This window comes from Pleurodeles waltl, chromosome 2_1 (assembly GCF_031143425.1).
Source record: "Pleurodeles waltl isolate 20211129_DDA chromosome 2_1, aPleWal1.hap1.20221129, whole genome shotgun sequence".
In the NCBI taxonomy this organism is placed as follows: domain Eukaryota; kingdom Metazoa; phylum Chordata; class Amphibia; order Caudata; family Salamandridae; genus Pleurodeles; species Pleurodeles waltl.
Genome location: NC_090438.1, coordinates 284,439,821 through 284,454,390, shown reverse-complemented (window position 1 = coordinate 284,454,390; position 14,570 = coordinate 284,439,821). Strand labels below are relative to the sequence as shown.

The 14,570-nt window shown below is 44.4% G+C and overlaps 1 protein-coding gene across 2 annotated transcripts in view; it reads left to right on the top strand.

Moving 5' to 3' along the window:
* The window catches only part of FHL1 (four and a half LIM domains 1), a 292,568-nt gene that overhangs the window by 19,969 nt on the left and 258,029 nt on the right, over nucleotides 1-14,570 (top strand). The gene's annotated exons all lie outside the window — the stretch shown is intronic.

Genomic DNA, 14,570 nt, shown 5'->3' with positions numbered 1-14,570 from the left:
CTAATTATCAGTGCCTGAAATGCAGCCTTCAACACCCCAAAGAGAAACATTCAGCATGAGCTCAGATTAGTTTACTGCCTTTTCCTGTACGGGTTACTTCAGGCATCTCTAATTTCTGAGTCCAGCGGCAGTGAAACACTCTGCCCTCTGAATAAGACAGCTCCGAGGGCAGCGCTCTGCATCCAGAAGGGTGTCTGATTAAATGCTGCACATGGTGATGGTAAAGTTGTATGCCTGAGCACGAATGATGACTCCAGCGCTTAGACGACATGGAGTTTGCGCACTTTGATAGTTCAGTTTCCTAGCACACACCAGAGGCATTTCTCAGACAGCAGCCGTGCAGTGCACGTTTCTTCGCAACATCTTGTGTTTGTCCGCAGGAAGAAGGACAAGGCTAAAGCCGCCATTTACCGGCCGAATCAAGATTACATGTAAAACATTAAATCCACGTACCCACTGTTAGCTTCCGCCCAGATTTAAGGAGTTTTCACAGAAACCAGGCGTGCAAGCTCCGCTTTCCATGATCATTCCACGATCATTCCACGTTTCTCAGGGGACTGCTTGGAATCCCGCACCCGAACTACCGATCCCCACAGCATGGGTAATTCCGGGTGTGGGATCAGTGGGGCAGCTCCCTCACACCGGGAAGGATGAGGACCCGGATGGCTGGTGTTCGGCTGAGCCCACCATGCTGCACTGGGGTTACCAGCGTCCCTCCCAGCCAGGAGGACAGACGCCTGGGACAGCGCACGCCAGTGTGTTCTTCGTCACAGGGATGCTCGTGAGCAACTCTGCCGCCCTTCAATACCCCTAGCGGTCCATGAAATACCTGCTGTAGGGTGGGCATCAGGAGATGTGTGCAAGCTGCCCTCCTGCACAGAAAGCCCAGGAAGACAGCGCGTCAGGGGGTTTGCACACTCGCTGGCTCAGCAAACAAGAAGGCAAACAAGAAGGCTCGGCAAACAAGAAGGCCTCTACTTCGGCGCTCTGTCATGGACACCAGTAATGCGCACCTCCTGGAACAAAAGCAGTATTTTCTGCTACTACCCAACTCTGAACCACACAATGGGCGTTTGTTAGGAGTAGTGGGGCGCGGGGCGCTACCCTTTACCTTCCCTTTGTTAGTGTTATTCCTGGCACTAATCTTTTAACCCGAGCCTCAGGATTCATCCTTGGAGATAATCCGCGGATAAAGGCGACAAGTTCCCCACTCTGTGATAGCATCGGGTGTCAAAGAGTGGGTGATGTAACTTCCGCCACCCTCGGCAGTTTGTAGAATGAATATTCCTGAAGCAGGCTGCCAGCACTGATCACCCTGAGTTCTGATATTCTGCTCCCCAGAGCAGCATAGGCCCCGTCAGTGTGTGTTTGGCAGCGGTCCAGCCAGACGCCGCAGCAACAGTGCCAGCCGGAGAAGCGATGTCGTGGCTCGGCTCCGAGGGAGGTCGGTGCTCCTGCTAGATTAGTCGTTGTTGTTATTCTGGTCTCTATTGTGCTGAAGATCAGAGATAAAGTGCCAAAGGGCGCAACAGAGCAACGGCAAAGCTGTAAATTGGGAGTAAGTATTCTTTGGTGAAATTTAAAAGTGATGGCCCATAAATACCTTCCTCTAAAATAACCATAGTAACACAAAAGGATGATGGACGAGTGCTGAACAAAGCAAACACTCACCCAAGGCGAGGTCCTCTCTGGACTGGAAACAAGCATCCTGGGACCGGTTTCAGGGTATCACCCTTCATCAGTCAGGCTAGCTTGAATCCAGTGGCACAGTGAGCTGGAGCCTGGCAGTTCGGGCTGGACTGTTCCCCTGGGGAACAGGGTCAAGACTGATTTGCATATGGCTGGGTCCAAACTGGGGTGGCATGGTGAGCAAAAGAATGATGGATTAAACCCAGATCTGTGACTGGGGGGGTGAATGTTTGAAAAGTTTCAACACTCCTTCCATCGCCCTTTTGTGTTGTTCTAAAATAATCATGCCAGTAAACGAGAGAGACTTTCTTTGTTGTATTGAAGAGGGCCTCGCTCCCTGATAACATTTAAAAAACAAACAGCACACATGGTACATTTTCCTGCACAATTTTCTCATAAATGAACTAAAGCTTGTTGGTTCCAAAGTGGCACTAATGAATCTCATATAGATGGAACTAGTGGAAAAAATATTGTATAACTAATGAGTCTGACATATGGCAGAAAGTACTCATAGTCTCATTCAGCAGATGAGTCTCACACACTCAAGCCAGGGTTGTGAGCCTCCTACAGCTGTCCGGCTAGCACAAACATGTTCAGTGCCTGGAATCCTATATATACTATAGGATCCAAACACTACAGTTAGTGTCTACAATCCCCTACAGGTTATGGGTCTGACAAACTGCAGTAGATGCATCAAATCTTCTACTATACTGATGAGGCTGACAAACTGCATTCAGTGCCAGAAGCGCTTGCAGCCGACCAATCTCACACAGTGCAGTGCATTCCTAGACATGCATACTTCTTACTGACTTGGCAAATTGCCGTTGCGGTCTAGGGCCACGAATATCCTATAGCTTTATGATATAGCTAATACCACTCCTACATACTGCAGTCTGTCACTAGACATGCATACTGATGAGGGATATCTCACCCACTGTTCAGTATTCTGATTGTTGCACAGTTCATGGATGTAACATGCTTAAGTCAGTGAGACAGCCATGTACCTTGTGTGACTTATGAAGTGAAGTCAGTTCTGGACTCTTGCACAGGCGACGAGTCTCACACTGTACAGTGTGGCCTGAGTTTTCTAAACAATTATTGAATATCATTCATGCTCTCATCAGGGCCTAGGATCTACCAATCATCTACTTCACGTACTCTAATCAGTGTTAGAATCACATATGGATGGTGCGAGCTATACTCCTAAGTCAGTGTCTTCAACTTAAAATACTTTGCCGTAGTTAGCGCAGAAAGTGTTTTACAGCTGCCAAGTTGAGAGGAGGTTGATGCTGGCCGCAGGAGAATGGAGCTTTGGTCATAGGCTGGGAGAAGTGAGTGTGCTCCACTGCAATGGGATAAGAGAGCTGCTGGCCCAGGACGTACCACCCACATGATGCTAGACCTCCTTAGGCATCAGGAGACTGGGGGCTGCTGGCTGCAGGTCTTTTCTTCAGAAGCCCCAAAGAGGCCGAGACTTATTGTTTAGAAGACCAGGGCTGTGGGAGGAAAGGTCTGGCAGTGGGCTCTAGGTCAAACTAGGCTCAGTGGGAGATAGCACACAAGAGCAGCATGGGCAGGAACTCCATGGGGTCAGTAATGGTTTCTTTGTGAACTGTGTCCATGCCAGATCCTACCTGCTTTTCTCATTGGTTGAGCATGTGACATTTCTGAAATGAAAGTAGGAGGCGGGGATCTGGTACGGGTGGTCTTAATTCATGTCAGGGTTCATCTTGAGCCTGCAGCCACCGTCCTGGATAAACTGCTCCTTTTCGCAGACCCCACCCCGCGCCTTCATCACTGCCTCTCAGACACCCGCTGGACATGCTTGATTGGGGCAAAATTCAGGGTATTTGCGTGCTCAGTGGATATTTGTAGACTCACTACTCTGCTGTGTTTCTGCTTCGAGCTTGGAAAAAGGAATGCAGCAGACTAGTCTGTCAGTCCTTTCCCTGCTGCATCTCTAGGACTGGTGGGGAACTGTTCTAAACCCTTCTACGGACCAATTGCTTCTTGTACCTATTTGATAATAGGATTAGGTGCAAATCGAATTTGTGCATGGAGATATTATGTAAGGGAGAGATTTTGGTAGTATGTGCTTTGGGGCCTGTGTTTTTGCCAAATATGTTTTGGTATAATATATGTTCACACAGCTTTTTGCACACTATAGTCTCACACAGTACTAAATGACAAGACAGGATGGTAAAGGATGTGTATTTTGGATTGTGTACAATACTGCCTTCATGGCTTGAAAGAGTGTTCAAGGAGTTAAATAGCGAGGGTGTTCTTCACTGTAATTGGAAAGCACTTTTGTCCATGACCCAAACGTTCTACAGACAACTATTTTAAGACCGATGCTTTTACAATTATATAGTATACAGAAGTGTTTTGCTTCAATTGTGTCCATGCGTTTTCTTGTTATTAAAATGCCTGGATATCACTACATCAATTTACAATTTTCTTTTTTGTTTCAGTCCTTCTATAGTTGGCATTGACTTCCTGCTGACGGCACAAATGTGGATCAGTATGTGTTACAGCAAAAAAGGTCTGGCGCTAGAGAGTTGATTTTATGATTTTCACCTCAGCACCCTTGAAAATCATGGGTGTGCCTTGAGGGTTTCTTGTGAAATGGAATTCAATCTAGATCTGAGCTGTGTGGTCTGGTGGGGCACCCCAAGTGCTCTATCATTTGTCCATGCATGACCACAGTCAGCTCGAAGGGCTATAGAAGACTGAGAGCGATGGCAGCAACAGATTCAAATGACAGGATAGCCCTGCATACCTGTTCTCTACATTGGAGAGATGCCCACTGGCCTCTTTCCTGTTTTAAATGTGTCTGTCAATGCCCTTCAACCGGGTCCTTCACTCCATCCAGTGGGACATAAATGACGAATGAGTGTAGTACACATATACATCAGAATGTGCACGGAGCAAGCATTCTACATGTGACTGTGGTAACCCAGCTATCCATTTTGAATTCCTGAATTCCTGAACCAAAGTGGTATATAAGATGGAGGTTAGGGAGACCCAGACCTGATATGAATTGCATTGCTTCTCCAAAGCTTACCTGAATAATAGTCCTGACTCTAAGGTGTGGAGGAGTGGAGACAGAAAAGTCCTTTTGATTTGCAGGGAAATTTAATTTCCCTTTTATGCTCCATTGTTTCTGAAAAGTGTTACCACCAATAGACTCGGTGGTAGATAAGTGGTTGAATCCACTCTCTTTTGTATCTTTGTTTTGGATCTCCCCTGACCAGTGCTTAATTTGTAAATAAAGAGGTGCCGGTGCTCAAAGCCCTTCTCTTAAACACGAGGCTGCTGTAATTAAATCTACCAGCACTACATTCTGAGGCAGCGTAATCCTGAAGCCATCTCGGGCCACTTCAATCCATTTACGGCCACCCCTGCCCCTTCAGCTCATCCTGCAACTTTCTACTTTCTCCCTTTCTGACGCTTTTCAGTTTTTCCTTCTTCCGTCTTTCCCATATGTGCCTTTTGCTCGCAGCAAATGCTTGAGGCATAAGAATAAGCCCCGACCCTCACAAATAAGTGCCGGTGCTCTGCACCGGAAACAACAAGCACAAATTAAGCACTGCCCCTGACCTTCCTTCTTTCACTGTAAAACAAAACTTGCTGGACTATTCTGTAAGTAACAGGAGGTAGGAACGCCTGAGTGAACTTGTGGACTACAAAAACTGTGTCTGTGTTATTATAAGTATTGGGTAGAAACTACCAGCTAGGGGCCAATATTTCTTTAAAAGAATTGAGGACCCCACAGCAGTAGTAACAGAGCAACTCTTTCATGTGCCACAGATAGGGTATTGACTACCAACGCACCTTTCTAAGTTCAGGACCAGAAACCTCAAGAGTTTGGTAGCCTGCCAGGAGGAACAACCTTATGTCTGCCTTCAAGAAAAGAGGTGACCGAATGCATCAGAGGGGCATTGGAGGTGCCTTTGCATGAGCATGATACTGCTTAGAAGAAGGGAACTCTCAGGAATTGAGGCAGGGTGAACTGAAGCTGCCACCTATGGCACTGTAAAAGATCAGCATTGCTAGGCCATCGGGTGATGTCCTGAGACCTGAATATTCTTGCAGTGTGTTTGAAAGCCGATGTCCCAAGGAAACCACAAATGTACCTTATACGTTTCCCAGCAAACGAAGACATAGTGCCTGCAAGGTTTTCCCACATTCAGCAGTGTCACCTGAAGTACTGAAGTAACAGGAGGGGTGTTGCACAGGTCAGGAATGCTCATCACAGTCAATATGTGCATCAATATGTACATTCAACGGTCTCACCCGAAGTACTGAAGTACCGGGAGGTGTGTTGCACCAGGTCAAGATTGTTCCTCACAGTCAGTATGTGGATCAATATGCACATCTTCATCAATGCTTGGACAGAGGGCAGGCTCTTCACTTGGTCTGGGTTGTGAGATTGTAGTTGGGCCCATTGAAGATTACACACTAAACACAGCAGAGTCCATGCAATTCCACTGGATGGGCTGTGCGAAGAGACACACCGCCGAGAGTGGCACTCCCCTGCTTCCTATTTGCTTTTGTAGACTCTACCTGCAGATAAAGATAACCAAGGGCATAAGGGTACTATGAAATATTGAGACACCTGGCTGGGATGGGAAACATTATACCAGGACTTAGCTAACCTCAACTCTGGAAAAGGGTAAGCAGCAACCCTTCATGAATAGTCACTAAATTCCCCAATACACCAAAAGTCTAACTTGCAGCGTGCAACCGTCCGATACCTGTACTTGCAGCAGTGCTTAATTTGAGTTTCCGGTGCTGGGCACTGGCACTTATTTTTGAGGGACGGCACTGTTTTTCTGCCTTACGCATTTACTGCAAGCAAAAGACACATATGGGAAAGACGGAGGAAGAGAAATTTGAAAAAGCGTCACCAAGGGAGAAAGCAGAAAGCTGCAAGAGTGAGCTGAAGGGGCAGGGAGTGGCTGTAAATAGATGAAAGAGGCCCGAGATGGCTTCAGGATCACGCTGCCTCAGTATTCCGTGATCGCAAATTTAATTGCAAGGGCCGCATGTTTCAGCTGAGAACTTTGGGTCCTTTTTGTATTTACAAATTAAACACTGACTTGCAGTCTTGGCTGCATCCAAACCACAGTGAAGGACCTGGCTTGGCAGTTTGGGCTGGACTGTTCCCATGAGGAACAGGGTCAAGACTGATTTGTATATGACTGGGTCCAAACTGGGGTGGCATAGTGAACAAAAGAACGTTGGATTAAACCCAGATCTGTGACTGGGGGTGAGTGTTTGCGTTGTTCAGCACTCTGTCCATCATCCTTTTGTGTTGCTATCTGATAACTATACCAACTGAAATACCCACTGATCATTGTGTGCTGAAGTAAATTACTGTTTCCTTTTGAAGAGAAAACACTAGCTACACCTTGATTTAGGTTAGAGAATATTTCATTGAGTTCTGAGTTTCTAACCTTAAACCATCTCACAGAGCCTGAACTGCAACTACCTGGAGGGTTAGTGCTAACAGTGATTAATTTGTAAAACAATAAGTGCCCGGGTGCTTGTCAGGAGGCCACTGCAGCTTGCATCACCCATTGCCCATGCCAGCGACAGTACAAACACAACTACTGACACTTCTACAAGTGTGACAATTTGTACTATTCCAGGCCCCCAAAGAAATAAGAATGGCTAAGGTGGCAGATATTATTATTTTAATGTATATTCAGTTAATAAACAGCTGTTCTTGTGCTCATATGTAAATTAGGCAAGCAGTGCCACCATGCAGCAGACTTCCATAAGTGCTGGTGTTGACAATTAGGTGCCAATGCCAAGCACCAGAAACCATTGACTTAAATTAAGCACTGAGTGCTAAAGGGGTTTACTTGCTGTTCCATTTTGGGATTAATAGTAGGATTAAACTTCAAGATAGCTGTGGTAAAAGGTTTTGATGTTTGCAGTCTAAGCCCAGTAACCACTCCTTGCTCTGGGATCCCCCCAAAAATTCCCAAGGCATGCCTCCTGCTTGCCATATACTTAGTTTACTGTGTTAGAGCCAGTTTTAAGGCAAAGTTGCATTCAGTGCCCCAGTTGGTGTGCACGATTGTTTTTAGAGACATTTAAAAGGACCCTTTCAGGGAATAATCCAGGAAATGTCACTTTGCCCAGTATACATGAAATCCTTGCACCAGCCCTGATTGTATAAGATGATTCTTCTGCAGTCTGCTGTCATTTTATAGTCTAGAGCAGTGGTTCTTAACGTGTGGTCCAGGTATCCCCCGAAGTCCCGAAAGCCTAATCACGGGTACCATGTCTGATTACAAAATGAAATAATAATAACAGATTAATAAATTCTATATAAATAAAGAGGTAATACGTACAGTTGAAAATGAAGGTCGTACTCTCAGATTGATTCATGGTAGTTGTGCAAGTTTATACAGTACATACAGTATTTAGATTGGATGATGATGAGATGCCTCAATTAAGTTTAAAAAACCTCCAAACTTTCAACTAAAATTAAACTTTAGATTTTTTAATATTTTTATGTTTGTTAATGAAATAAAACATGTCATCATTTGTTTATTTGTATATTTGTTTGATGAATTTTCCAGTAATTACTCAATGGTGGTCCCCAGATCCCAATAATGATTAATTTGGGGACAGTTTCTAATAATTATTAAGTGGTGGTCCACAGAAGTCAAAAGGTTAAGAACCACTAGTCTAGAGCACCACATGGTCTCATAGCTGCATCCTTGTCTACTAACCACGCTGTCTGCTCGCTCCACTTTTTAAGTTTCCAGATATCTCCCCCTAGCGAGGCATATCTGCCACTGCTTCATCCTCCAATCTATGTGCATCTTTGTTTGATTTCTGTTTAAAAAAATGAGTAGTCTTCAATTATCAGTGTCCGCATTTAGAGCATGTACTGCACATTGGAAACCACACTCTTTTTAGTTTGCTTTCTGGGGCAGCCAGAATAGAATATTTACCAGCTAAAGGTAATATTTTATTTTCGTCCTTTTACTTTCTTTTGTCCTGCGGACTACGGGGTATACCGAGAGCTCCATTTACTCCCCCATTATAAATTACGTAGAATCTGAACATAAAGAAAATCTGTTGTTCTATTAGTCCATGAATGTGGGCACCCAGGAGCATGAGATATTTTGGGAGACATCTAGGGAAATGTGATGATGCCAGATCTGCTCTCTTAAATGAAGATGATCAAACGTGTAGATATATACAAACTAAACACGTGTGCATGGGAAGAAGGGAGGGGAAGGTGACACATTAAACATGGCATACACTGAGAACGTTCAGTGCAAGAGGCAGGCATCATTCAGTATTGGTATTATCATAAAACTTGAAGTGAGTACACATGATTTTAGTATACAATTAGCGCACAATTTGCTTGCATTTCTTCTGCGTGCTCTTTGGCTTGCCTGCATTGCGTCGATCAGGATTAGTTACCCTCATGAGACAGCAGGCTTCTCTCCTGGGGGCACAAAGGCTGAAATCTTGAAAACAAGCAGTAAAGGGTCTATTTTCGTATTTTTTTTTCTCGGGAAGCCAACAACTACTGTCGTGGAACCGATTTCAAATAAATACAATCGTACTGACGCTATCTAGGACAGCAGATCAACAGAAGGGCAGCACACCAAAACAAGTAGTTGTCCTGTGAGCCATCACAGACATATGGTTGGAGTTCAAGATTGCAGTGTATGCCTCGATGAATAAGGTAAGTGCCTTAATGACTAAGGCAGGTTATCTTTTGTGCACTTGCAGCAATAAGATCCTCTTTTGTGCACTTGTGAAAATCAGTTAACTCTCATCTTTTGTGGGTGTAAATTTATCAAAACAAACTTTTTTCTTTTAAAATGGCAGCACTTTTTCCAAGTTTGAGAGGCGATGCAAAGAGAAACGTGAGATAGTCAAACAGTGTAGCACATCATACAGATTTCACTATACAGCACTCCCATATCACTCATTGTACCACCTGTCACCACATGCACACCACGCATGATAGCTGACTGCTATTACGCAACACTCCAACTGCGCCATGCTACCTCCTGCCACTTCCTTCAAGACACCGCACCACATTATATTTTACCATACCATCCTCATCTTTCCCTCCCCTGTCCTCACATACCACTGAGCGGCAGCAAAAGCTAGTGCCAACTTGCCAAGAACAATTCCAAGGAAGAAGCAGGCAAGGCTTATGTACTGAGCTCAGCACAGGCCATGATCAACAATCTGGAATTCTCTACCATTTGAATCTGGTCAATTATGCCCTTAAGTATTGCGGATAATATACAAGGAACAGCTTCAACTAATCCACTACAAATACTTCTAAGACACATCCGCCTCGATCAGAACTCCAAAGGCCCATTTGATTTTACTGAGGCATGACCAGGCTCATTTATCAATGGATCGCACTATCCCAGCTGACTCGGGTGAAGCAGAAGGTCGCAAAATCTCAGTCCCACTGCGAAACAAGTCACAGTGGCAGCACCCTGGACGTGTATCCGCCAGACTCACGTTGAGTAAGAAGATGTCAAGTTTCCGAAAACACCACCTTGGAAACAACCTATACCCTCCGAACAATATAGCAGCACACCTTCAGACCCGGGGCAAGTCGAAAGGACTTTCAAGAGATAAATAGGGAAACTGACAATATCAGACATCTGTCAACATATGAAGCACTACGACATCAAGTAATTAATTAATACTATGATACATAAAACACAACATACCATGACTGGTCATTTGGTTAAAATGGCAGAGCAATCTTCCCCTGCATCAATGCAAATGTAAGCAATCTGACTACATTTTGAAGGATTTTCTCTGAATGTTTCTGAATAATCTTTCATTCAATAATTTATCTTTCAAATAAACAACGAACATTCCTTTGCTTGTTTTGGCATTACTTTGGATAATATTTCGGCTGTACTTCTAACTGAATCAAGTCATTACAATGCATTCTTTAAAGTCTGTTGAAAATAACCCAAAACAAAACGTCTGGAATTCAAGTATTTTGTTGATGGGCGCAGTAGAATGATCGTGGCTAGAAGGAAACCCGCTTGTTTCTTCTCGATTGCCCTCATCTGGAAAGACATTTCAGGCAGCTGCTTTTCAAAAGGAAGGTAACAAATTTATATTTGCAGGAAACACATTTTTATGTTGATGCACTTCCTTTAATAATGGCGCCAGAGGAAAAGCTGGATAAATGCCACAAAACTATGTCATTTTCCAGATCAGGACATTTTTGCCATCAGCTTCTGCAGTAGTTAACCAGTGCATTAGCTCATTGCGAGTGCAAAGATACAGCTTTGCCAGACAGTGTTTTTCAAATGAGCTGCACAGAAGTACCTTTACCAAAGTAGGATTTCTAAATAGGAATTCCTGCTTGTGTCCAGGAGCTTGTCAAACAGAGGGTCTTGAGGCCAAAGGAGAGGGGGTGGCCTGGTATAATCTCACTCAGACCTCTAGGGCATGATACTCAACAGAAGGCTTTTTTGGTGAGTCTGGAAAGCAAGAGCAACCGACTAAGAAACCAACATTTTCAAACATATTGTGCAGCAAGCAGGAACCTGCAAGTTGAAACCACCTGGTGACTCAGAGCACTTGGATATCTGAGTCTTTCTGGAGAGGAGAGGAAAGGACAATTCTTCTTCACATCAAATAGAAAATGCTTTGATTTGACGATGAAATAGAACAGAGAATAGAAAATTCGAGTAACACTTAATCTGTCAAAAAAAAGTGTTGGGGCTCAAAGCTGTTCTTAGAGGTCCGCCGCAAGCACGGAGGAATGCTGGATTTGACAAATGCCAACGTTACCTTAGTTCCCCCTCACCTCTCTTCCTTTCAGTGCTACACACGTCCTGACTCTCAAATGTTATTTTTTATCCATGCTTACTCTCTTTGTCATTGAGTTTGTATCTTTGTCTTCCTCCTTCTTTCTGCATTTTCTGCCTTTCTTTCTCTTGTTCTAGATCAAAGTGTGATAATTAAAAAATAAGTTCCAGTCCCCCCAAAAGTAGTGCTGGTGCCCAGTACTGGCAGAGGAAGGTTTTGTGGTCATCGTCCTCTGTTACAAAGAGTGAGAGAAAACTGATCACCATATTCCAAGTGGCGTGCAGGTTTCTGTCTTTGCTTAAACTGCTCCAAGCACAACTGAAAATTGATGGGAACCCTGCAGACTGTAGTTCTGAGAGTGGATAAAAATGGGTCTGTTCAAGGTAATGGGTCCTATGTGAGTAACAGTGTTCAGGACAATACAGAACATGCTTCCCAACCATGACTGACACACACACATACTCACACACACACACACACACACACACTTGTCTTTTTACTGTGAACCATATATCTTATTGTAGCACTTAACGTGGTCAGGGTAGCAAAGCACAACATGCAAGACCTTCTACGGGAAGGTGGTGTGGTTGGTAACTCCAACTCGCTGGCACGCAACAAAACCACTCAATAAATTCATTGTTGTCCAGTAAATCCCTTTTCCTTTAAAAAGAAGAGTACTTTTATTATTCACACATGCTACTATGCATTACATTACACATATCTACGTCTGGTACATGGCAATACTTATGGTGACACCCTCATATCACATTACACAGCTACGAGAGGGTCCAGAACCGTACACGCACAGTACCTCCACCTATACAAGCTGCAACATTACAATATAAGAGGGTGTCATTACACATAAAGAAGGCCTACTGGCTTTGTCAGGGTGTTACCATCTCAGTGAATGTACACATATTACAATGTAATATTGCAAAACTAGTCCATAACAATGATTATAGTGTAACACTTTGTTTTGTCAATATCAACATTATTAATAAATCATTATAAATCAAACATGTGAGAGAAATAGCTATATCATCCCACTTATATACCACTGAACTACCTCCATACCGCTTTCTACGCTCCCAGACAGTTGTGGTGCGCTAATAAATCGTTGCCTCCCTTTTGCTGCGCTGGTCTAGATGCTGATTATTTACATATGGTCTGGCACGCCCCCCCAAATTATTGATTTTTGGCAGAAGTATGTGACAGTACTCACCACGTTGGTGGAGAAAGCAATGAACCTCATGCCTAACTGTGCTCTCCCAGGAATCCTGAAGAGGTATGGGTGGGTCTGGGACAGTAGCTTGAATAAGATTGTCAACAGGTGTTCGGTTGCGATACTGCTGGTACTTGGTTTGTACACAAGCAATACTTCTAAGACACATCCACCTAGATCAGATGGAACTCCAAAAGCCCAGTTGACTTAACTGAGGCATGACCAGGCTCATTTATCACTAGATCACACTTTCCCTGCTGACTTGGGTGAGACAGAAGGTCGCAAAATATCATTCCCCACTGCAAAACGAGTCACAAATAGCGAACAATTCTTTGCTTGTTTTGGCATTACTTTGGATAATATTTCGGCTGTACATATAATTGAATCAAGTCATTACAATGCATTTGTTAAAGTCTGCAAAACAAAACGTCTGGAATGCAAGTATTTTGTTGATGGGCGCAGGATCGTGGCTGGAAGGAAACCCACATGTTTCTTCTCGATTGCCCTCATCTGAAAAGACATTTCAGGCAGCTGCTTTTCAAAAGGCAGATAACGAATTTATATTTGTAGGAAACACATTTTATGTTGATGCACTTCCTTCAACATTGGCGCCAGAGAAAAAACTGAATAAATGCCACAAAATGATGTCATTTTTCAGATCAGAACATTTTTACCATCAGCTTCTGTAGTAGTTAACCACAGCATTAGCTCATTGCGTGTGCAAAAACACAACTTTTTCAGACAGTGTTTTTCAAATGAGATGCACAGAAGTGCCTTTACCAAAGTAGGATACCTAAATAAAAAATCCTGCTTGTGCCCAGGGCAGTGGCGGCCGGTAATTTTAGCACTCTCACAGGCATTCATTCACATACGCACGCACATCCATTTATAACACTCATCAACATTCAAACATATACACGCGCACCAAACATTCATTTAAAAAACACAGACACACTAACCTTCAGCTCGGAGGTCCCAGGAGGTGCGGGACTGCTGCCTTAGGTCAGCCAATGAGGGAAGGCAGCAGTCCTAACATCGTCACAGAGTGGGATGGGGTCAGTGAGACTTCTTACCCCGCCCCACTCTGTGACCAGGTGTCACTGATTGACACTCGCCCTGGGCACTTCAGGGTTTAAACCTGAAGCGGCCAGGTCGCAGTCAATAGGTAATGCTGCCCCTCATCACTGAGGGGGAAGGCCTCGAGGCACCTTTGCTGAGCCAAGGAGGTCACGCCCCTAGGAGCTGTGACCTCTTCAGCCCAGTAAAGTTCAGCTCAGGTAGCCAGGAGTCTGCACAAATCACGCATGTCTCGATCCTGGTTGTCTGAGCTGAACATGAAGAGTGTCTGTCAGGCTGACCTTTGCTCAGTCTGACAGGCACTCTTCATGAGGGGCAAAAGGTGGAGGGCGTGGCCACTCTGCCCCATAGGACGGGGCGCAGCTGGCCCAGGGACTTGTCAAACAGAGGGTCCTGAGGCTAAAGGAGAGGGAGTGGCCTGGTAAGATCTCACTCAGACGTCTAGGGCATAATCCTGAACAGACGGCTTTTTTGGTGTGTCTGGAAAGCAAGAGCAACCGACCAATAGATCAACATTTTCAAACATATTGTGAAGCAAGCAGGAACCTGCAAGTTGTAGTCACCTGGTAAGGCAGAGCACTTGGGATATCTAAGTCTTTCTGCACAGGAGAGGAAAAGAAAATTCTTCTTCAAATCAAATGCAAAATGCTTTGATTTGACGGTGAATTAGAACATAGAATCGAAAAGTAGCACTTCATCCATAAAGAAAAGTGCTGGGCCCAAAGTTGTCCTTAGAAGTCCGCCG